The following is a 22,680-nucleotide window of genomic DNA, read 5'->3' as shown; positions in this document are numbered from 1 at the left end:
CGATCTTGGCTCACTGCAACCTCCACCTCCCGGATTCAAGCGATTCTTGTGCCTCAGCCTCCTGAGTAGCTGGGATTATAGGTGTGTGCCCCCACGCCCAGCTCATCTTTGTATTTTTAGTAGAGACAGGGTTTCGTCATGTTGCCCAGGCTGATCATGAACTCCTGAACTCAGGTGATCCACCCACCTTGGCCTCCCAAAGTGCTGAGATTTCAGGTGTGAACCACTGTGCCTGGCCTCTTTTTTTCTTTTTTAACAGACTGGGTGGGTGTCTTGCTCTCTCATCCAGGTTGGAGTGCAGTGGCAAAATCACAGCTCACTGCATCCTCCAACTCTTGGGCTCAAGGGATCCTTCTGCCTCAGCCTCTCGAGTAGCTGGGAATACAGGCATATGCCACCATGCCTGGCTTATTTAAAATTTTTTTTTGTAGAGATAGTGTCTTGCCACCCCTGGGCTCAATCGATCCTCCAGCCTTAGCCTCCTGAAGTGCTGGGATTACAGGCGTGAGCAGCTGTGCCCAGCCTCTGATGTAATTTCAAGGAGCCCTCCCCAACTCTCTTTTCCCCTTTTCCCTTTAAAAACAAATCTTCCCACATACCATGAAGAGACAGAGAAGGCCGGGAGTGGTGGCTCATGCCTGTAATCCCAGCAGTAAGTGGGAGGTTGAGGCAGGTGGATCACAAAGTCAGGAGTTTGAGACCAGCCTGATCAATGTGGTGAAACCCCATCTCTACTAAAAATACAAACATTAGCCGAGCACAGGGTGGCGCATACCTGTAATTCCAGTTACTTGGGAGGCTAAGGCAGAAGAATCACTCATACCAAGGAGGTGGAGGTTGCAGTGAGCCGAGATTGCGCCACTGCATTCCAGCCTGGGCGACAGAGCGAGGCTCCATCTCAAAAAAAAAAAAAAAAAAAAAAAAGGTTGGGCCCCGTGGCTTATGCCTGTAATCCCAAGCACTTTGAGAGGCCAAGGTGGGCGTACCATCTGAGGTCAGGAGTTCGAGATCAGTCTGATCAACATGGAGAAACCCCATCTCTACCTAAAATACAAGATTAGCTGGGCATGGTGGTGTGCACCTGTAATCCCAGCTACTCGGGAGGCTGAGGCACGAGAATCAATTGAACCCGGGAGGTGGAGGTTGCGGTGAGTTGAGATTGTGCCATTGCACTACAGCCTGGGCAACAAGAGCGAAATTCCATCTAAAACCAAAAAAAAGGGCCGGGCACAGTGGCTCATGCGTATAATTCCAACACCACTTTGGGAGGCCGAGGTGGGTGGATCACAAGGTCAGGAGTTTGAGACCAGCCTGACCAACATGGTGAAACCCAGTCTCTACTAAAAATACAAAAATTAGCTGGACTTGGTGGTATGTGCCTGTAATTCCAGCTACTCAGGAGGCTGAGGCAGGAGAATTGCTTGAACCCAGGAGGTGGAGGTTGCAGTGAGCTGAGATCATGCCACTGCACTCCAGTCTGGATGACAGAGCAAGAGAGCAAGATTCTGTCTCAAAATAAAAAAAAGAGAGAGACAGAAATCAACTTACCAACCCAAACAGCAACCTGCTGCAGAAGCCAGAGATACGTCATCATTTGCTCTGCTAAAGGCTCATAAAAATATCATTGCGGTACACTGTGTTTTATGTATATAAAACGGTCATCATGCAAGGGCTATTATATGGTTTCAGGAATCTGAAAAATGCATTTTGGAATATGAAACACAAAATATCATAATTATAGTTTGATTAGCAAAATGCACAAGGGAGCTTGAATTGTAATGTTTAATCACTTCCTGGGCACACTCTGCGTGTCCACAGTACACTCTGTACTCCTGGGTGGGTCAGTCCAGGGATACAGCATGTCTCACTTCTCACATGAACTGTGTGCCCAGCCCTCCCAGTGGCCAGACCATGTGAGTGTCTTGAACAAAAGGGGCCGTGTGTTATTCCTCTGCAGCTCCCAGCCCAGAGCACAATGCCTGGCACATACCATAAATGCACAAGTGTGTGCTGCACAAATGAACGAGTAAGTGGAGAAAAGCTGGCAATTTCCTGCTGATATAATGGAGAAAGAGAAGGACTTATGGGTTGTGGCCAGGCGTGGTGGCTGACCCCTGCTATCCCAGCACTTTGGGAGGCCAAGACTGGCAGATCGCTTGAGGCCAGGAGTTCAAGACCAGCTTGGGCAACATGGTGAAACCCTATCTCTACTTCAAATTAAAAAAATTAGCCAGGCGTGGTGGCGTACAAACTGTATAGTCCCAGCTACTTGGGAGGCTGAAGCACGAGAATCGCTTGAACCAAAGAGGTGGAGGTTGCAGTGAGCCAAGATTGTGCCACTGCACTCCAGTCTGGGCAATAGAGCGAGACTCTGCCCACTCACCACCCCGCCAAGAAAAAGGACTGCTGGGTTGTAACTACATGGGAGTTACTGACATGGCGGAGGCTGTAGTGGGAAAGACTGGCTCATGGAGGATCTGAAAAGCACCAAAACCAGGATCTAGCCAAGCAAGGCCTTTGGGATGAATCCAAACCCTGGCCCCGCCACAATCAGCTGAGGAATGCTGGGCAAATTAGTTAACCTCTCTCAATCTCAGGTTTTTCATCTGTAAAATTCACTCACCCAACAGAGCAGAGCAAAGTGAGCAAGGTGGAGAAGTGAGAGAGGTGGCCAGAGGTCAGAAAAAGCCACTGAGGCACAGAGAGCTGGCTTTCCACCAGGAATCCTTAGTCCCCTGCCTGGCCAGGAACTACATTTCCCAGCATCCCTTGCAGCTAGGTGGGGCTGTGTGACTGCATTCTGGCCAATGAAAGAAGGGCACAAATAACTAGTACTGTTTCTGAGCCCATCCAGCAGCCCATTTTCCATACCAAGGTTGGCTTCCTCTCCACTGCAGTCCTGCCCAGAACAGATTGGTAGCATTTCAATATCACTTACAAAGCACTTGCTACATAACCCCTCTCAGTTCCCTAGAAGGCATGCGCTCCTTTCTCCTTGGGCTCTGAACATGCTATGCCCTGTCTGGTACACGCCCCAGCCTGTCCTCCCTACCCATCCCCTGGCCAACTTGTCTGCTCATCCCTCAGGCCTCAGCTTAGATGTCACCTCCTCCAGGAAGCCTCCCTGAACCCCAAGAGGTAGTTGCTCTTAGCTTCATTCTACAGATGAGAAAGCTAAGGAACAGAGAGGTTACGTGGCTTGCCCAAAATCACATGACTAGAACATGGGGGAGGTGGGTTTGAAGCTGGTGCGGGCTGAATCCAGGGCTCCCAACGCAGTCACCACTTCCTGAACCAGTGCTTCTAAAAGCATGGGACCAGCTGCCACAGCAGCCACAGCAGTCGTCTCAGCTGGCAACTTGCTAGAAATGCAAATTCTCAAGCCTCATTCCAGACCTACTAAATTCAACTCTGGGGATGGATCCAGCAATCAAAGTTTAAGCAAGCCCCCCTGGGGGCGCTGATGTGCACTGAAGCTGGAGAAGCACTGGCCTTGAGAAATTTTCTGCAGTTTAGCCACCTACTTCCGGGTGCTTCCTGTGGCTTGCTAGTCCTTGCTAGGTCTCAAAAGCTTCAGAGATGGAGAACAGAACACCATCCACCTTTGACTCTAGCCCTTTGAAACGCTTCTCTAGGAGTCCCACAGCCCTGGGACTTTGGGGGTTGTGGGAGGGACTGTCATCTTCTGCTTTATCATCAGTGCATTAGTGACTCACTCCTTCCTTTGTTTGAAGCCTTCTTATGGTTGGGAACGGTGGCTCATGCCTGTGATCTTCACACTTTGGGAGGCCAAGGCAGAAGAACTGCTTGAGTCCAGTTCAAGCCCAGCCTGGCAACAGAGTGAGACCCCATCTCTACACTAAAATTAAAAGTTAGCTAGGCAGGGTGGTAGCTCCTGTCTGTAGTCCTAGCTACTTGGGAGGCTGAGGCAGGAGGGTCACTTGAGCTGAGTTCCAGACTGCAGTGAGCTGTGACTGTCCCACTGCACCCCAGCCTGGGTGACAGAGCAAGACCCTGTCTCAAAACAAACAACAACAAAAAAGAAGCCTTCTTGCATGTGCTTATCAGCCTTGGCTGCAAGAATTTGATCCAGCAACAATTTAAGGCTCAGGTCGCTTTCATCCCAGGTGTAGACAAGGTCATCAATCTAACCACCTTCTAGGATGATTCTCAGTTCATTGGGGTAATGATCTGCAGCTTCCAGGTCAGCAGAACCAATCTCCCTCAACAGAAAAAGCTTTGATTCTTTTAAACTAGTTCAACCAGCTGCTATTACTACTTTGGCTATAGTCCTGATCATTCAGTTGTTCTGCTTCAAGTGTAAGAACTGGACCAGACAGCCGGGCACGGTGGCTCACGCCTGTAATCCCAGCACTTTGGGAGGCCGAGGCAGGCTAATCATGAGGTCAGGAGTTCGAGACCAGCCTGGCCAACATGGTGAAACCCCTTCTCTACTAAAAATACAAAAAAACACAAACAATTAGCTGGGCATGGTGGCAGGTGCCTGTGATCCCAGCTACTTGGGAGGCTGAGGCAGGAGAATCGCTTGAACCTGGGAGGCGGAGGTTGCAGTGAGCCGAGATCACACCACTGCACTCCAGCCTGGGCAACAGAGAGACTCCATCTCAAAAACAAAAAAACGCTCCTTCTGGCTTGTGGCTCTGCCCTTTTCTAGGCCTTCAATGTCCACTTGACTTGTCCAACAAATGAGGAAACAGTGAGAGGTTTTTAGCGTCTCTAGGCTTGAAATGGACACACTCATGTTTCATCAGCCAAACTCAGTCACGTGGCCACACCGAATAAGGGAGCCTGGGAAAATTCATCCAGGGAGCACCCCAAGAAGAGAATGTGGGTACTGGTGACCCATAGCTTTTTCTGCCACATAAATACAGTATGTTTTAAAAGCAAATCTTTTTTTTTTTTTTTTTTTTTGAGACGGAGTTTCGCTCATTACCCAGGCTGGAGTGCAATGGCGTGATCTCAGCTCACCGCAACCTCCGCCTCCTGGGTTCAGGCAATTCTCCTGCCTCAGCTTCCTGAGTAGCTGGGATTACAGGCACGTGCCACCGTGCCCAGCTAATTTTTTGTATTTTTAGTAGAGACGGGTTTCACCATGTTGACCAGGATGGTCTCGATCTCTTGACCTCGTGATCCACCCGCCTTGGCCTCCCAAAGTGCTGAGATTACTGGCTTGAGCCACCGCACCCGGGCCGATTTTTTTTTTTTTAATAGAGACCGGGTTTTGCCCTGTTGGCCAGGCTGGTCTTAAACTCCTGGGCTCAAGCAATCCTCCCGCCTCCGCCTCCCAAAGTGGTTGAGATTGAAGGTATGAGCCACCACACCCAGCCAGTGATATATCCTTAATCAGCCAAAAAGTACTGTACAGTTACAAAAAGCACAAGAAAAAAAAATGGTGGATATTTTTTATTTTTTGAGACAGTCTCACTTTGTTGCCCAGGTTGGAGTGCAGTGGTACAATCTCAGCTCACTGCAACCTCTGCCTCCTGGGTTCAAATGATTCTCGGTTCTCCTGCCTCAGCCTCCTGAGTAGCTGGGATTACAGGCTTGTGCCAACATGCCCAGCTAATTTTTGTATTTTTAGTAGAGATGGGGGTCTCCCCATGTTGGCCAGGCTGGTCTCGAACTCCTGACCTCAAGTGATCCACCTGCCTCACTCTCCCAAAGTACTGAGATTACAGGCCTGAGCTACTGCGCCCCTGACCCCAAAACAGGTAGCTCTTGGAATGTACACCTATGATTATGTGTAAACTGTGACCATCTCAGTTCTGACTTCTGGCCTCCCCATTCCCTGCAGAGGATAAGAACTTGGGTCCCCACCGACTTCTTTGAGAAAGGGGGTTGAGAGGAGGGTGGACGCCAATCCCAGCCATGTTACACTGAAATTCATGTCGTTGAGAGGTTTTACTGTATTTGTTGAATTAATAGCTGAATGAAGGAATGAACATTGGGTGCTGTGGAGGCCGCAGAGAAGGAAGACACCTGCATACGCCATCTTTGAACCCTACCTCCTTCCACCTGCCTTTTCCCCAACTCAGCTTACCTTCTCCCACAACTTCCCCAACTCCCACAACCTTCTCCCCTCTACACACACAGCGGGCATTCTCAGCTCCCACTGGCTTGCTCTGTATTACCACTTACTCCATCTTGCTTTTCAGAGTCTGTTTATGTGACTGGCTTCCTCTTAGAGAGGTTCTGGGGACCTGGGGACCACTCTGACCCTCAGTTTCCTCCTCTGTAAAAACATTAGGATGGACTATGTGGCTCAATTCCCTGAGACTTTACAGCCTGTCCAGGGCCCTCGGCCATCAGATGTCTTCCGGGGCCACAGACCTTCCCACTGTGTGCCAGGCACTGTTCCAAGCACCTGACATATACAGACTCATCTACTCCCTCCAAGGACACTAAGAGGTAGATACTAATACTGTACCCACTTTACTGATGAGGAAACCGAGGGCCAGAGAGCATAACCGAGCTAGAATTCCAACCCAGGACTCCAGCCCTAGTGTTTCCTGCTTTCCTGGCTAAAGAAGCGCCCACCACCGAGGTTCCAGAGGTGGGGCTCCCTGGGACCATTTCCCTGGGCAGATCTCACTTCCCCATGCGGCCCATCTATCACACTCAGGGCGCAGCTGGGCTGGTTCCCCGAAATCCCCCAGGCGCGCGCAAAAGGATCTAGGCCAGGGCTTACCCGGGAGGCCCCCACCCCCGCGCGGCCACCAGCTTACTAATGCCCAGCCCCTTGGCGCACGTGTCAGCGGCGCCTGCCAACAACCGAACTCCCGCAGCCAAAAATGCAGCAAGGGCGCGTCTACACAGTCCTAGAGGTTCCGGGAATTCGAGCTGACGCAGGCCTCTAGTTCAGGGGAAAGGGTGGGGGATGCGGCTCCGAGCCCTGCAGGGAACAGGAAGACTGCGATGCGCCCACCCTCTTGGGGCCCCGAGGGCACCTCGGGCGGAGGCCCCCAAACTATTGGTCACTCGCAGCCAGATCACCGCCCATTGCTTGCCAGTTGCTTTCCATATCCACATTGCCGTTAATCCGCACAACTTCCCCATTTTACCGAAGCAAGCACTGAGCCCCAGAGAGTTTAACAACCAGAGGAGAAGCGCCCCCACACTCTCCTTCCATGCAGTCTCCGGCTCCACTCTCGAGCCCAGACCCAGCGCGCTCCAGACGCCAGCTGCACTGGGGCGCACAGGCCTGCAGCGCCCGCTCCCAGCCCCCTACAGCCTGGCCGGCCGCGATCCACGCCTACCTCCCTCCGGCAGATAGGCGCGGCAGCCGCTGCCCACGGCTGCGAGGATCCAGAAGAGTTGGCAGAGGCTCGCGGCCCGGCGCTCCAGGGTGCAGGGCGGGCGGGCCCCCCGAGAGTGCCGGGGAGCGGAGAGCGGGGCGCGCGGTCTGGCGCTCCGAGGACGCAGCCGGGGCCGCGCGGGGCGGATGGGCCGATCCCTGGGCTCCGGGCAGCCGGAGAGATCCCGGGGAGCGCGCGGCAGCCGCTGGGACGATCCTGGGATGCGAGAGGAGCGTGCCAGGGATTCGAGAGCAGGCGGCAGCGAGCGGGACTCGGGTGGCTGCAGCGCCGGGAGTGCGGGCGCTCGATCCCGGCAGGAGCGGACCTGAAGGTGCAGCTGGGCTCCGGGCGAGGTTGAGTAGAAGAGGGCGGGCAGGGGCGGGGCTGGCCTGGAGGGCGCACAGCGTGACGCTCACGTGGCTGCCCCCAGGTGGCGGTCACGGTGCCTGCAGCAGCCGAGCGGACCTCCAGGCTCCGGCGCTGGCTCCCAGCCCCAGGTGCAATGGTTGGCGCTGAGTCCCGGCTCCCCCTGCTGAGTACACAGTGTCCGGTTCTCCTGCGCGAGGCCGGCCTAGCACCCGGCAGCTAGGGGGCAATTCGAGGGAGTGAGCAACTTCCGTCCTCTTCCGCCGCGCCTCGCCATTCTCGCCTTCTCCTGGCTTAGTTCCTGTATTCCAGTCCTTTCTAAAATCGCTAGTGATCCAACCCTATCGCTTGTTTGTGTAAATCTCTACGTAACCTTAAAATATTTTCATCGAAAATACTTTGTTTTTCCTGATTTCTGCTTTGTGAAAACAGGCTCGTATGATGATTGCAACTATTTGTGTGGTTTTAAAATTAATTATCTCCTCTATTCCTAATTCTTGACACAGGGTCTGGCTGGCACACGGTAGATGCTTAATAAATACCTGGCATGAGTGGTAGAGTGGATAAATATGGACAGGTATAAAGAAGAAAACGAATTAAAACTAATAACTGCTGTGAAAACTTTGATTTAGGTCTTTCCAGATACTTTGTTAGTGAAATTTTAGAAATTTCACACATTTTAGATATAAAAGTAGTAACAGTGACATTTATTGAGGGATTTCTCTCATTCCATCTTCCCAGCACTTTGGGAGGCCGAGGCAGGCGGATCACCTGAGGTCGGGAGTTCGATATCAGCCTGGCCAACACGGCGAAACCGCCGTCTCTACTAAAAATGAAAAAAAAGCCGGGCGCGGTGGCTCAAGCCTGTAATCCCAGCACTTTGGGAGGCCGAGGCGGGTGGATCACGAGGTCAAGAGATCGAGACCATCCTGGTCAACATGGTGAAACCCCGTCTCTACTAATACAAAAAATTAGCTGGGCACGGTGGCGCGTGTCTGTAATCCCAGCTACTCAGGAGGCTGAGGCAGGAGAATTGCCTGAACCCAGGAGGCGGAGGTTGCGGTGAGCCGAGATCGCGCCATTGCACTCCAGCCTGGGTATCAAGAGCAAAACTCCGTCTCAAAAAAAAAAAAAAGAAAAGAAAAAAAGTAGCCGGTGTGGTGGCCTGTAGTCCCAGCTACTCCGGAGGCTGAGGCACGAGAATCGCCTGAACCTGAGAGGTGGAGGTTGCAGTGACCCGAGATTGTGCCATTGCACTCCAGCCTGGGTGACAGAGTGAGACTCCGTCTCAAAACAAAAACAAAAACCAAAAACCAACCAAACAAACAAAAAACAATAAAAAAGAACAAAGCTGAGGCTTGTAGAGATAATGATAGGCCCCAGGTGATGCAGCTAGGAAAGACAGAGCCAGCCCTAAATCCAGACTTGTCTGATTTCAAAGTTCAGGCTCTCCAAAGAACCTTTTCCTTATGTATAACCCCCCCAAGAGAGAAAACTCCAGCTTTTGGCAAAAGACAAAATTGCACCTAGAATTCTGACCCTGAGGCAGTCAGGCAAGAAGAGAATATCAAAGATGCTGAGATAGTCTGTCCAAGCTCAAAGCAAAATTGAAAAAAAAACAAACAAAAAAAATGCTACTGCTTAAAACTCTATGGCCCTTGGGCAAGTTATTTTATCTCTTTGAGCCTCTGTTATTTTTGTCTGCCCAGCAGGAGTGTCCTTCTTTGCATGAGCGTCTTGATTAGTCTTCAAGGAACCAGCTTACCCTATTCTCAGTTCAGGAAAAGCCCTCCCCACTCCCCTGGCTCCAAAATGGACACAAGACCAGACCTGATCAATTAGCGTATTTCATCCCTTCAGCCTCGTTGATTGGTTCAGGGATGAGCATATGATCCAAGTTAGGCCAATGAAGTACTAATCCATGCCTTTTATAGTAACCATAAAAAGAGAATCTTTCTTTTCCAGGGAGTTGTTGAGCATGTAGGATGTATCATAGAGTTTCTGAGCATTCATTCTTTTTTTGAGACAGAGTCTCATTCTGTGGCCCAGGCTGGAGTGCAGTGGCACAATCTCGGCTCACTGCAACCTCTGCCTCTGGATTCAAGCAATTCTTCTGCCTCAGCCTCCTGAGTAGCTGGGATTACAGGCATGTGCCACCATGCCCAGCTTATTTTTTTTGTATTTTTAGTAGAGACAGGGTTTCACCATATTGGCCAGGTTGGTCTCAAACTCCTGACCTCATGATCCACCCACCTTGGCCTCCCAAAGTGCTGGGATTACAGGCATGAGCCATTGCGCCCGGCCTAAGCATTCATTCTTATGGCAAATATGTATTAAGCTCCTATTGTGTGTCAAATATGGTGCTAGGAAGTGGGAGAAACACTTGCCTTCAAGGAGATGTCTACTGTGGTAAAACAAAATTACTCAAGGCCAGCCCGGTGGCTCACACATGTTGGAGTTTTGGGAGGCCAAGGCAGGAGGATCAATGGGGCCTGGGCAACACAGCAAGATGCCTGTCTCTAAAATAAAACATAAAAAAAATTAACCAGGTGCGGTGGTGTGTGCCTGTAGTCCCAGATACTCAGGAGGCTGAGGCAGGAGGATCTCCTAGGCCCAGGAGTTTGAAACTGTAGTGAGCTATGATTATGCCACTGCACTTCAGCCTGGGCAACAGAGTGAGACCTGTCTCTAAAAATTAAATAAATAAATGAAAAAGGCCAGGCGCAGTGGCTCACGCCTCTAATCACAATACTTTGGGAGGCTGAGGTGGGCGGATTGCTGGAGCTCAGGAATTCAAGACTGGCCTGGGCATCATAGTGAAACCCCATCCTTATAAGAAAAAATACAAAAATTAGCCATACATGCATACGTGGTGGCTTGCATATATAGTCCCAGCTACTCAGGAGGCTGAGGTGGGAGGAGCGCTTGGGCCTTGGAAGGCAGAGGTTGCAGTGAGCCAAGATCTCACCACTGCACTCTAGGCTGAGCGACAGAGTAAGACCTTGTCTCAAAAAATAAAAACAAAAACAAAACCCCCCAAACAAAAAAGAAAGTGAAATACAACCAGAGAATGGGAAAAAAATATTTGCAAATCACGTCTGATAAGGGATTTGCAGGGAGAACACATAAAGAACTCTGACAACTCAAAAATAAAAAGATAAATAGCCCAATTTAAAAGTGGGCCAACAATTGGAATAGACAGTTCTCCAAAGAAGATGTACAAATGGCCAATAAGGATGTGAAAAGACGCTCAACACCATTAGCCACTAAAAAAATGCAAGGCCAGGCACAGTGGCTCATTCCTGTAATCCCAGCACTTTGGGAGGCCGAGGTAGAAGGATTGTTTGAGCCCAAGAGCTCCAGATCAGCAGAGGCAACGTAACAAGTCCTTCATCTCTACGAAAAATTAGAAAAATTAGCCAGGCTTGGTGGTGTGTGGTTGTAGTCCCAGCTACTTGAGAGGCTGAGGTGGGAGGATCACTTGATGTCAGGAGATCAAGAGCAGCCTGGCCAACATGGTGAAACCTCATCTCTACTAAAAATACAAAAATTAGCTGGGTGTGGTGGCGCGTGCCTGTAATTCCAGCTACTTGGGAGACTGAGGCAGGAGAATCGCTTGAACCCAGGAGGCAGAGGTTGCAGTGAGCCGAGTTTGGGCCATTGCACTCCAGCCTGGGTGACAGAGCGAGACTCGGTCTCAAAAAAAAAAAAAAAGTTATAGAGTTTCTCTTTTGGGGTGATAAAAATGTCCTAAAATGGACTGTGCTGATGGTTGCACAACTCTGTGAATACACTAAAAACTGCTTAATTGTACAATTTTAATGAGTGTTTGGGCTGGTCGCAGTGGCTCACGCCTGTAATCCCAGCACTTTGGGAGGCTGAGGTGGGTGGATCACTTGAGCCCAGGAGTTGGAGACCAGCCTGGGCAACATGGCAAGACCCTGTCTCTACTAAAAATGCAAAAATTAACCGGGCATGGTGGCAGACACCTGTAGTCCCAGCTATTTGGGAGGCTGAGGCAGGAGACTCACTTCATTCTGGGAGGCGGAGATTGCAGTGAGCCGAGATTGTGCCACTACACTCCAGCCTGGGTGACGGAGTGAGACTCGGTCTCAGCAAAAAAAAAAAGAGGGCATGAATTATATCAGCAATTATAACAGCAATAAATCTGTTTCCAAAAAACAAGGACTCATGGTGTTTCCTTCTCACCATGGTGATAGAGCCCTAGCTCTTACAGTCATATCACAGTGGCTGTTCCCAATTGCAACAAGCCAGGTATAATCCTCCCATCGGCTCGGGGACGGCTGAAGAGCTGCCCTGGCCACAGGCACCATAGGAAGGGTCTGGTTACCAAGTGTTAAGTGCTCAAATCCCCAGTGCACAGTGGGCTTGGGTTGTGTGTTTCGCCTCCTTGGCTCAGGAGTCCTGGGCCTACTGGGTATGAGAAATGCCCAATACAGAGCCATCTGGATGGCCCGCCTGTAGCTACAGAAAGACTTGCAGAAGTGATGAAATACCACTCTTCTTTTACTTACTTAATTAAATTAATTTATTTATGTATTTATCTTGGGACAGAGTCTTGCTCTGTTGCCCAGGCTGGAGTGCAGTGGTGCAGTCTCGGCTCACTGCAACCACTGCCTCCTGGGTTCAAGCGATTCTCCCGCTTCAGCCTCCCAAGTAGCTAAGATTACAGGTGTCCACCACTACACCCAGCTAATTTTTGTATTTTAGTAGAGACGGGGTTTCACCATGATGGTCGGGCTGGTCTCCTGACCTCAGGTAATCTGCCTGCCTCAGCCTCCCAAAATGCTGGGATTACAAGTGTGAGCCACCACGCCTGACTTTTTTCTTTTCTTTTCTTTTCTTTTTTTTGAGACAATCTGGCTCTGTCACCCAGGCTGGAGGTCAGTGGCATGATCACTGTAACCTTCGCCTCCTGGGTTCAAGTGATTCTCCTTCCTCAGCCTCCCGAGAAGCTGGAACTACAGGCGGGTGCCACCATGCCCAACTAATTTTTGTCTTCTTAATAGAGATGGGGTTTTGCCATGTTGGCCAGTCTGCTCTCGAACTCCTGATTTCAGGTGATCCGCCCACCTCAGCCTCCCAAAATACTGGGATTACAGGTGTGAGCCACCTTGCCCAGCTTAAACTGGTGATCTTCACAATAGTTACTTCTGAGCTGTGGGAATCAGTTGTGAAGGAGGGCCGTGGTGAGGGACAGAATTTTCCTTTTAACTTTATGCCTGTGATTTGACTTTTTTTTTTTTTTTTGAGGCGGAGTTTCGCTGTTGTTACCCAGACTGGAGTGCAATGGCGCGATCTTGGCTCACCGCAACCTCCGCCTCCTGGATTCAAGCAATTCTCCTGCCTCAGCCTCCCGAGTAGCTGGGATTACAGGCGTGCGCCACCATGCCCAGTTAATTTTTGTATTTTTAGTAGAGACGGGGTTTCACCTTGTTGACCAGGATGGTCTCGATCTCTTGACCTTGTGATCCACCCGCCTCGGCCTCCCAAAGTGCTGGGATTATAGGCGTGAGCCACCGCGCCCAGCTGACTTGACATTTTTTTTATCTTATTCTTTTGATTTGACATTTTAAAAAATTTACAACGAGCATGCATTACATTACAAATTTTAAAAAGACAAAACCCAGCTTCCCTTACCAAAAGGATTGACAGAATTCAACTGGGTGGAGACATGAAAAGAGACTGTTATTCTTGTTTGGGCTTTTCCTTTCTTTGCTTGAGTTTCAACAAGGAAAATGCGTTACTTTTGCAAAGTTATTTTTAAATGTCACATAGAAGAAAACAAAAACAAAAACAAAAAACCAAACAGCCCAGCTGCTCTGGCATCTGTGGCCTCCTCACCCATGCTTGGCCGTGGCTGGGCTTTGCATGGACTTTGCATATGAGCTGCCCTGGCGGCGTCACCCTTGAAGGCATGAATCACCAGAGATGCCTCGTCAGCAGGACTGTGGGAGGCCAGCAGCGGGGCAGGGCCAGGAGAAAGGCAGGGTGGAGCAGAGGAACTGGCGGCCTTGCCTCCACAGCTGGATTTTATTTTATTTTATTTGAAACGGAGTCTCGCTCTGTCGCCCGGGCTGGAGTGCAATGGCACCATCTCAGCTCACGGCAACCTCCGCCTCCCAGGTTCAAGTGATTCTCCTGCCTCAGCCAACCAAATAGCTGGGATTACAGGTGCGTGCCAACACGCTTGACTAATTTTTGTATTCTTAGTGGAGACAGTTTCACCATGTTGGCCAGGCTGGTCTCAAACTCCTGACCTCAGGCGATCCACCTGCCTTGGCTTCCCAAAGTGCTGGGATTACAGGCATGAGCATCGACGCCCGGCTCCACCACTGGATTTTTATTCTGTTAGAGAAGCAACTCCAGCACAATGGTTCTAAGCAGCCCCAGAAACATTTCTCGTCCCCTCCCAGAGCCTGCAGGGCCTGCTCTTTGGCTGATCAAGCCTAGTAGGTGCAGGACAGATGTTGAGTTGCATTAAATGATCAGAGACAGAGTTAGGGAAGTGATGCTGCTGGCAGATGGTCCAACTGCCAGAAGAGGCTTTGAGTAATTGTAGGGAAATTTACCTGAGGAAAACGCTGCTTCCCTCTTGTGGCCACAGAGGGCAAGTCACAAGTCACAAAATAACTTGCAAAAGTAATGGGTGTTCCTTGCTGAAACTCAAGTTCAGACAAAAGTTCTCTGAGCCCTTACGTTGGGCGGCTCCAGCCGAAAGCATCTGACTCTGACTCTCAAGTTCACTTGGCAAGATGGAGTGGACTTAACCAAGAATGCAAAACTATTTTTTTCAAGGAATATTCCTGCTGCCCACACTGTTCTAGGTCCTGAGGATATAGCAGTAGATGAACAAGACAGCATCACCTGCCCTCCTGGAGTTGACCTCCTAGCAGGGCCCAGTATCATCCTGGGAGAGACCCCCTACTTAAAACAGGGGGTTTGGAGAGATGTATGTGGAATACCACCAAGTGACCAGTGCCGGTATAAGAACCCTGTGGTGGCTCGCCACGGTGGCTCACTACTGTAATCCGAGCACTTTGGAAGCCTGAGGCGGGTGGGTCACCTGAGGTCAAGGAGCTTGAGACCAGCCTGACCAACATGGTGAAACCCCGTGTCTACTAAAAACAACCAAGCGAGCAAACAAAACAAATACAGTTAGCTGGGCGTGGTGGCAGGAGCCTGTAATCCCAACTACTCAGGAGGCTGAGGCAGGAGAATCTCGTGAACCTGGGAGGTGGAGGTTGCCGTGAGCCGAGATCGTGCCGTTGCACTTTGGCCTGGGCAACAAGATCTAGACTCTGTCTCAAAACATACAAACAAACAAAAACCCTTGTAGTGAGAACCCTTGAGATACACAGAGAAAACAAAGTCATCACTGTCACCCCTTCATATGTGCCAGAGATTCATCTACATGCTTAGCACATGTTTAGACACAAGGCCTCTCTCTGTCACCCAGGCTAGAGTGCAGTGGTGTGATCATAGTTCACTGTAGCCTCCAACTCCTGGCCTCAAGCGATCCTCCCACCTCAACCTCCCAAAGGGATGGGATTACTGGCATGAGCCACCATGCCTGGACGAATTACCACATTTAATCTGTATCTGCTTTATCCTCTGATATGACCAGAGCAGTGCCTGAGGCATTGTAGGTGCTCATGAAACATTTACAGAATGGATGAGTTTAATCCTCACAGCAAATCCTGTGAGGTAGATACCATCATTATCACTTCATTACAGGAATGAGCAACTGAGGCCCAGAGAGAAGTGACTTTTCCAAGATCACACAGCTCATGGGAGTACAAACTGTTTCATTTGCAAGCACATGGGTTTACCCACTCTATTAGTTTCTTATTGCTGCTGCAACAAATTAACACAAGTTTGGTGTCTTCAAGCAACACAGATTTATAGTGGTACTGTTTTGGAAGTCAGAAATGCTAAAATCAAGGTGTCAGACACTTTGTGTTCCCTTTATGGTGGCTCTAGAGGACAATCAATTTCTTTCTTTTTTTTTTGAGATGGAGTTTCGCTCTTGTTACCCAGGCTGGAGTGCAATGGCGCAATCTCGGCTCACTGCAACCTCTGCCTCCTGGGTTCAGGCAATTCTCCTGCCTCACCCTCCTGAGTAGCTGGGATTACAGGCATGCGCCACCACGCCCAGCTAATTTTTTGTATTTTTAGTAGAGACAGTGTTTCACCATGTTGACCAGGATAGTCTCGATCTCTTCACCTTGTGATCCACCTGCCTTGGCCTCCCAAAATGCTGGGATTACAGGCGTGAGCCACCATGCCCGGCTGACAATCAATTTCTTTACCTTTTCCAACCTTTAGAGACTGCCGACATTCCTTGGCTTGTGGCTGCATCACTGGGACCTCTGGTTTTGTCCTCATATCGCCTTGAATTCCTCCTCTTTCTTTTACTTTTCTTTTGTTTTTTCATTTTATTTTTATTATTTTTTTGAGATGAAGTCTTGCTCTGTTGCTCAGGATGGAGTGAACTGGAGTGCACTTACACGATCACGGCTCACTGCAACCTCTGCCTTCGGGGTTCAAGCCATTCTCCTGCCTTGGCCTCCCGAATAGCTGGGATTACAGGCACATGCTGCCACACTCGGCTAATTTTTTTGTATTTTTAGTAGAGACGAAGTTTCACCATGTTGGCCAGGCTAGTCTGGAACTCCTGACCTCCAGCAATTCGCTTGCCTCGGACTCCTAAAGTGCTGGGATTACAGGCATGAGCCACCATGCCCGGCCACCTGTCTCTTTCTCGTAAGGACTCTCGTGATTACATTGGGACCACCTGGATAATCCAGGCGCTCCTTAATTTAGTTGCAAGTACTAAAAGTCCCTTTTGCCACAGAAGTTAACATATTTACAGGTTTGGGTATGGACATCTTTAGGGGGTCTTTATACAGACTACCACACCTACAGACTTGACTGTCTTTACAACTTTGGATTTTTGTTTGCCATTTTCCTTAAACGTGCAAAGAAATAACCGTACGTGATTGTGAAATTAGGAAAATGAAGACTGAAAAGATGGGAAACTCCTGAAAGAGAAAGAAGGGGAATAGAACTTGGGGACATAAAAGGAGACTTGAATTTTATCTAGAGTGTTCATTTTAATTTTAATTTAAAAAATTTGAAGCTAATATGTAAAATGTTAGTAATAATTCTGAATGATGGGAAGTGGAATTTTGCTAGGTTATACTCTACATTTATTGAATTTTTTTTTTTTCTAAAAAACACTGAAATCCTCTACATGGATGAACAAGGGTCTTGGAAGGCTAGGGAATGCCGGCTGGCTGGGGCACTCGAAGCTAGTTACTTAGTGGCTGTATTTTCCTCCTCTGTAAAATAGGTCGCACAGCTAATGAAAGCTGCATAGTTTGAGATGGAAAGAGCCCACACATGCAAAGAATCTGTAACAACGTTTTTTCCGCCCTGAACCCTTGATTCTTAGATCGCGAGGGCAAGGGGTAGGCTATGAGGCCACGCAAAGCTACAGAGGCGCCTTGAGCTGGACAGATCGTCTGCAGCTTGAGGACCCAGCTTGATTTGGTGCAAACTGGGGCTCAGCGCGAGACCCCAGCCCACCCGGGAGGAAGAGGCAGTGCGAGAGCGCCCCCACGTGGCTGTAGGCAGGATCACGCCCAAGGAAAACGCAAAATCAAATCCAAACACATATGTGAGGATTTAATATTTAAAATATTAATGTTTGCTATTTAGACTCTCTTCCTTTTACTAGTGCTTTCCTAGTGTATTTACTACTGCTGATCTCGAGAGCACTGTGACTCCAGGACTCCCTGAGCGAGGCAGCGGACGCTGGTTCCGTATTGAGCATGCGCAAAGTTTGAGGGCGGGGCGCATGCGTCATCACATTAATATAGTTGCACAGAAAGACAGGCAAACGGTTGGTAGCGTGGCCGAGTGGTCTAAGGCGCTGGATTTAGGCTCCAGTCATTTCGATGGCGTGGGTTCGAATCCCACCGCTGCCACACCCCAGGTGGGTCTCACTTTTCCATCCCTTAACCAACCCTTCAATCTCTTCATGTAGTCCTTCTCCAACCTCTCCTCTTTTTTCCTCCTTTCTGACGCTCTTTCTTTTTTTTAAAGCTTTAGATTGCTATAATCAATTTTTTTTTAAATGGAAGGGGGAAGTGAGGAGAAAAGGAAGAAACGGTCGTGCAGGCTCTCTCACGCTGTAGCCCAGTACACAAACCTCTCTTTCACCTACCTATCCAGCTTCCTCGAAGCAAGACATAAAACAAAAAACAAAAAACAAAAACAAAAAAACACGCTCTCCAGGGGAAAGCCTCTGAGCTAGCTTGAAAAGTTCCCAACAATCTGTCTGGGTCTTTCCAGGGTTAGTTGGGGGTGGTTGTAATCATGACCTGAGTTAGGGAGGGGGGGTCCATTTCTGGCCTGCTCTGTGTACTTTAGAGGGCTCCAGGGACCCCATAAACCTCTGTTGTCAGGTGATGCTGAAGTAGTAGGGGTCTGACCCTACGTGGAAGTGCCATTCTTGAGGGCTCTGCTTCATTGATTCACTTCTTACTTGGTTTTCAGGCTTGATTTAGGGGCCCTCATTTATAAACAGTTGTTGAGCTGTTTTTGAAGAGCGTACTATGTGCCAGAAACCCTGAGGCATGTTTTCGAACCCATAGATTTTGCAGACATTGCCATTGTAATTGATTACACCTGTGAGGAGTGTTAGGCAGTACAGAATGCTAACCTGGCTCCTGGGAAGCAAGGAAGTGACATTTAGCTGGGGCCTGAAATTGAGATTATCCGAGTGAAGGCAGGGGAGGGGATTTCCAAGAAGAGAGACCTCCTAGAGGACAATGAGAGCCTGGTGAGGCTGAGACCTGGGATGCTGTGAAGGAAATTCAGGGCAGCTGCACAGAGAGTGGTGGCAGAGGATTGGCAAGAGGCGAGGCTGAAGAGATAGGCAAAGAGGGCCATGAATGCCGAGTTAAGGCTTTGAACTCGGTCCCTTCCCAAGGGTAATGGGAAACCATGGAAGGCTTTTGAGCTAGAGAGTGGCATGTTCCAATGTGGAATTTAGAAAGCTCCCCAGCCAGGTGCCGTGGCTCCTGCCTGTAATCCCAGCACTTTGAGAGGCCGAGGCAGGCGGATCATGAGGTCAGCAGATCGAGACCATCCTGGCTAACACAGTGAAACCCTTTCTCGACTAAAAATTAAAAAAAAAAAAAAAAAAAAAAGTTTGCCGGATTTGGTGGCAGGTGCCTGTAGTCCCAGCTTCTTGGGAGGCTAAGGCAGGAGACTTGCTTGAACCCAGGAAGCAGAGGTTGCAGTGAGCTGAGATCATGCCACTGGACTCCAGCCAGGGCCACAGAGTGAGACTCCATCTCAAAAAAAAAAAAAAAAAAAAAAAGGAATGATGATACAGATTTGGGAGGCATTAGAGACTTAGGCCATGGGAAGGGATGAACTCACCCAGAAAGAGCTCACAGAGGGAGAAGAGGGGTCAAGACAGAGTCCTGAGGGCCATCACCTTAAAGGGAGGGCAGTGGAAGAAAAGCCAGTGAAAGAGAAGGGAAGGACTGGCCAGTGATACATGTGGAAAACAGGTGTGGTTTCATAGAGACCAAGAAGAGTGGATCAAGAAGGACGGGGTGGTCAACTATGTTGAACACAGCTAAGAGGGTTGGCAGAATAAAGACTGAAAAATATCTTCTGAGTTTATGATTTATGGACAAGATCATTGATGATCTTAAAGCCATTTTGGAATGGGTTGAGGAGAATAAATGGAAACATAAGTATTGTCAATTCATCACTAAATTTGATTTTGAAGAGGGGGGGAGCAAAATGAACAGTTGTGGGAGGAGAAATGGGGGAGTCAAGGGAGTATTTTTTTTTTTTTAAAGACGGGGTCTTGCCCTGTTGCCTAGGCTGGAGTGTAGTGGTGCAATCGTAGCTTATTGCAGACTCAAAACTCCAGTACTCAAGTGATTCTCCTGCCTCAGCCTCTTGGGTGCCACCACACCTGGCTAATTGATTTTTTTTTTTTTTTTTTGGTAGAGGCAAGGTTCTCGCTATATCACCCAGGGTGGTATTGAATTCCTGGCCTCAAGTAATCCTCCAGCCTTAGCCTCCCAAAATGTTGGGATTATAGGTGTGAGCCACTGCGCCCTGCCAGGGAGATATTTTCAAGACGAGAGAGACTTGAGGATGTTTTAGATGCCTGGCATTGTGTTTACAATTGGGAATTGGAATGACTTCAGTACCCATAATGGGAAGCTTGTGAGTTTGTCTTGATGGTCCCTTCGGATCGGCTATGTCACCTTAGGCTGCCCACTGTGACAATTCCGTTTTCTGCATGTGCGATGCTTCTCCTTAGTGTCTCCAAGTAAGCTGGAGCCTCCTACTTGCCCTTTCGGAAACTCATGGAGGCTAGTGGTCTGCGCAGCCTCAAACATTCTTACAGTGATTCAGTTTTTCTGTTGGGTGGGGATGCCACCTCCTTTTCCATTGGATAAAGATGCTTAACAGGCAAAAAGTTTTCTTTACATAGTGACCCATGTTGTCGCCATGCCCAGGGTTTAGACATTTCCGCTTCCAGAGTGTTAGGGAATAGATGAGTTGGAGAAATCCAGGAACGAAAGAAACTGATTCTTGGCTTTTGGGTTTTCTTTCTTTTCTTTTCTTTTCTTTTGAGACGGAGTCTCGCTCTGTTGCCCAGGCTGGTGTGCAATGGTGCGCTCTCCGCTCACCGCAACCTCCGCCTCCCGGGTTCAAGCAATATTCCTGCCTCAGCCTCCCAAGTAGCTGGAATTACAGGTGCGCACCACAATGCCCGGCCAATTTTTGTATTTTCAGTAGAGACGGGGTTTCACCATGTTGGCCAGGATGGTCTCTGTCTCTTGACCTCGTGATCCACCCGCCTCGGCCTCCCAAAGTGCTGGGATTACAGGCGTGAGCCACCGCGCCCGGCGGCTTTTGGGTTTTCAAAAGCTGAGGTTTGGCACTAGTCAAAAGATCTAGAAAATAATGTGAGCAGTGTGAGATTGTTTTTCCTGCTCTAAGAACAGATTTCCCAGCATTAGCAGGGAGGAGAAAGAGAGGAAGGAAGTTTCGACGTAAGCATGTTATTGAGAGGAAAGGAAGCCCCAGGACTGCCAGCTTCAAATAGCCCAAGGTCTGCGGATCTGAGAGAACGAAACCAATCCCAGAGTTCAAATGTAAGCCTGGCGTGGCCAGGGTGCAGAATAGAAGTCACCCTGTGTTGTGTTTAGGTCAGTGGGGGCTTAGGCGGTGTTCCTCCAAATTTCCCCAGCTGTAGAGCAGAAACCCTCACCCTCCTCTGCTCTTTGGAATGAGACAAAGGTCGTTTCATTCATCTATAAAGGGAGAATAATAAACTCTGTTTAAAGGTGGTTGTAAGAATTAAACAAGATCACATAGATGAAACCCCTTTCACACTGTCATGCGTTAAACAGACATAAAGGATTATTATTGATCTTTAAAAAATTACATACACACATACAGTTCAGCCTAGAAGAGAGCAGCATACTGTTTTTGTTTGTTTGAGTTGTTTTTTTTTTTTGCTCCTTCCCAAACTGCCCACCTTGTTCAGCAGAGTGGGACACACTCTGCGGTGCCCATGTTGGTTCTGATGAGCCCATTCCGTCCCCTCCACCTCAGGCTTGGGATGCTTTTCTTCTCTGCCAGTCCCACGTGTGCATATTATGATCTATATATGTCTGTATTTACACACTGATGTCTTGGTACTCACAACTGATAACTGATACCAAGACGATGGGGGTTGGGGGGAGTTTCTGTGGAGAGCAGGGCTGGATTAAGTTTTGTGACGTTAAACTTTAAAGATTATGGTGATCACCACTACCTCTCAATAAATAGAAACAGTACTAAATAATAAAATATAACCTACTAAACTCTATTTTTCCCATTATAACTTTATTGGTACTTCATCGGGACATCCAATTATTTTAAAAGTTTTTTTTTTTTTTTTAATTTTTTGATGCTCTTTCTGGTACTGAAACCTGTGCTTACTGTGCTGTCATCTCCAGACAGGAACCCAAAAAGGCCAAGTAGGGCTCAGCAGAAGCTTGGGTCTCGGTTTTTCCCCAAGCCCAGGCTGTCAACACATAGATCTGTGTGAATGAGAAGCCCAGAACATTCGGGTCGGGGTGGATCCAATGCAACATTACCAGACAGAGCGGGTCTAACTCGGGATTCCGAAACGATCTCAGGACAAGCCCAGAGAGCCTGGGCGGGGAGAAGGGTTCGCTGTCCCAGAGCAGCAGCCGACGGCGCAAACTCCTGACGACGCCACCCCAGCCTGCATTAGCCTACAGCGACTGCGGCGGCCAGGCCCCAAGGAGAACCCACCCAGGAGACCGGGCTGGAAACGCGTGAAGCCAGAGAGGGAGGGGCAGGGCCAGGACCCAATTAACGCGAGAAGGGCGGGACTGGACCCAGAGGGAGGAGCAAGGCCAGACCCAAACGAGAAGCCAAGGGGTGGGCTCGAGCGCGCGGGGAGGACCAGAAAGGGAGCAAATACCAGATCTGGGGAGAGCCGGGACTGGGCAGGGACTAGGAGAAGGGCCGGAAGACGGAGCAGACTGTGAGCCTTGGCCTTTGTCGGTAACCGGGCCAGGCCGGAGGGAGGAAAAGGAGGCAGGGCCAGGACATGGAGGGCGGGTCATGGGCGTAGCCAAGACTCAGGGGGCGGGGAGGGGGGGGAAGCTGTGACTATAATTCAGAAGGCGGGCCAAAACATGGAGGGGGAAGGGGCGTGGCTATAATACAGGGGCGGGGTTAGGCCTGGAGAGCGGCTCAGGAATAGGCCAGGAAGTCAGGGAGCGGGGCAGAGGCGGGCCCAAGCCGTGAAGCAGGGGCGAGGTCTGGAGGGCTGCTCAGGGAAATCAGTGAGCGGGGGACGATGTGCCCAATTTGAAGGGCGGGGCCAAAACACAGAAAGGGGCTGGGGCTAGGC

At 49.5% G+C, this 22,680-nt stretch overlaps 1 protein-coding gene and 1 non-coding gene across 2 annotated transcripts in view; one reads left to right on the top strand and one right to left on the bottom strand.

Annotated features, from left to right (window-relative positions):
• Positions 1-7,354, bottom strand: part of EEF2K (eukaryotic elongation factor 2 kinase) — an 84,672-nt gene extending 77,318 nt beyond the window's left edge. The window contains exon 1 of the mRNA XM_064362565.1: positions 7,278-7,354. The gene's annotated coding sequence lies outside the window, so the exon portion shown is untranslated. The remainder of the gene's footprint in view (positions 1-7,277) is intronic.
• Positions 7,355-17,613: 10,259 nt separating this feature from the next.
• On the top strand, positions 17,614-17,695 carry TRNAL-UAG (transfer RNA leucine (anticodon UAG)). Its single transcript has one exon. It is a non-coding gene; the product is annotated as a tRNA-Leu (tRNA).
• The last annotated feature ends 4,985 nt before the right edge of the window (positions 17,696-22,680 follow it).

The sequence above is a fragment of the Aotus nancymaae genome, unplaced genomic scaffold (genome assembly GCF_030222135.1).
Source record: "Aotus nancymaae isolate 86718 unplaced genomic scaffold, 86718_ANA_hifiasm-v0.15.2.pri h1tg000049l, whole genome shotgun sequence".
Lineage (NCBI taxonomy): Eukaryota > Metazoa > Chordata > Mammalia > Primates > Aotidae > Aotus > Aotus nancymaae.
The sequence above is the reverse complement of the archived record's forward strand: the minus strand, read 5'-3'. Positions and strand labels throughout refer to the sequence as shown.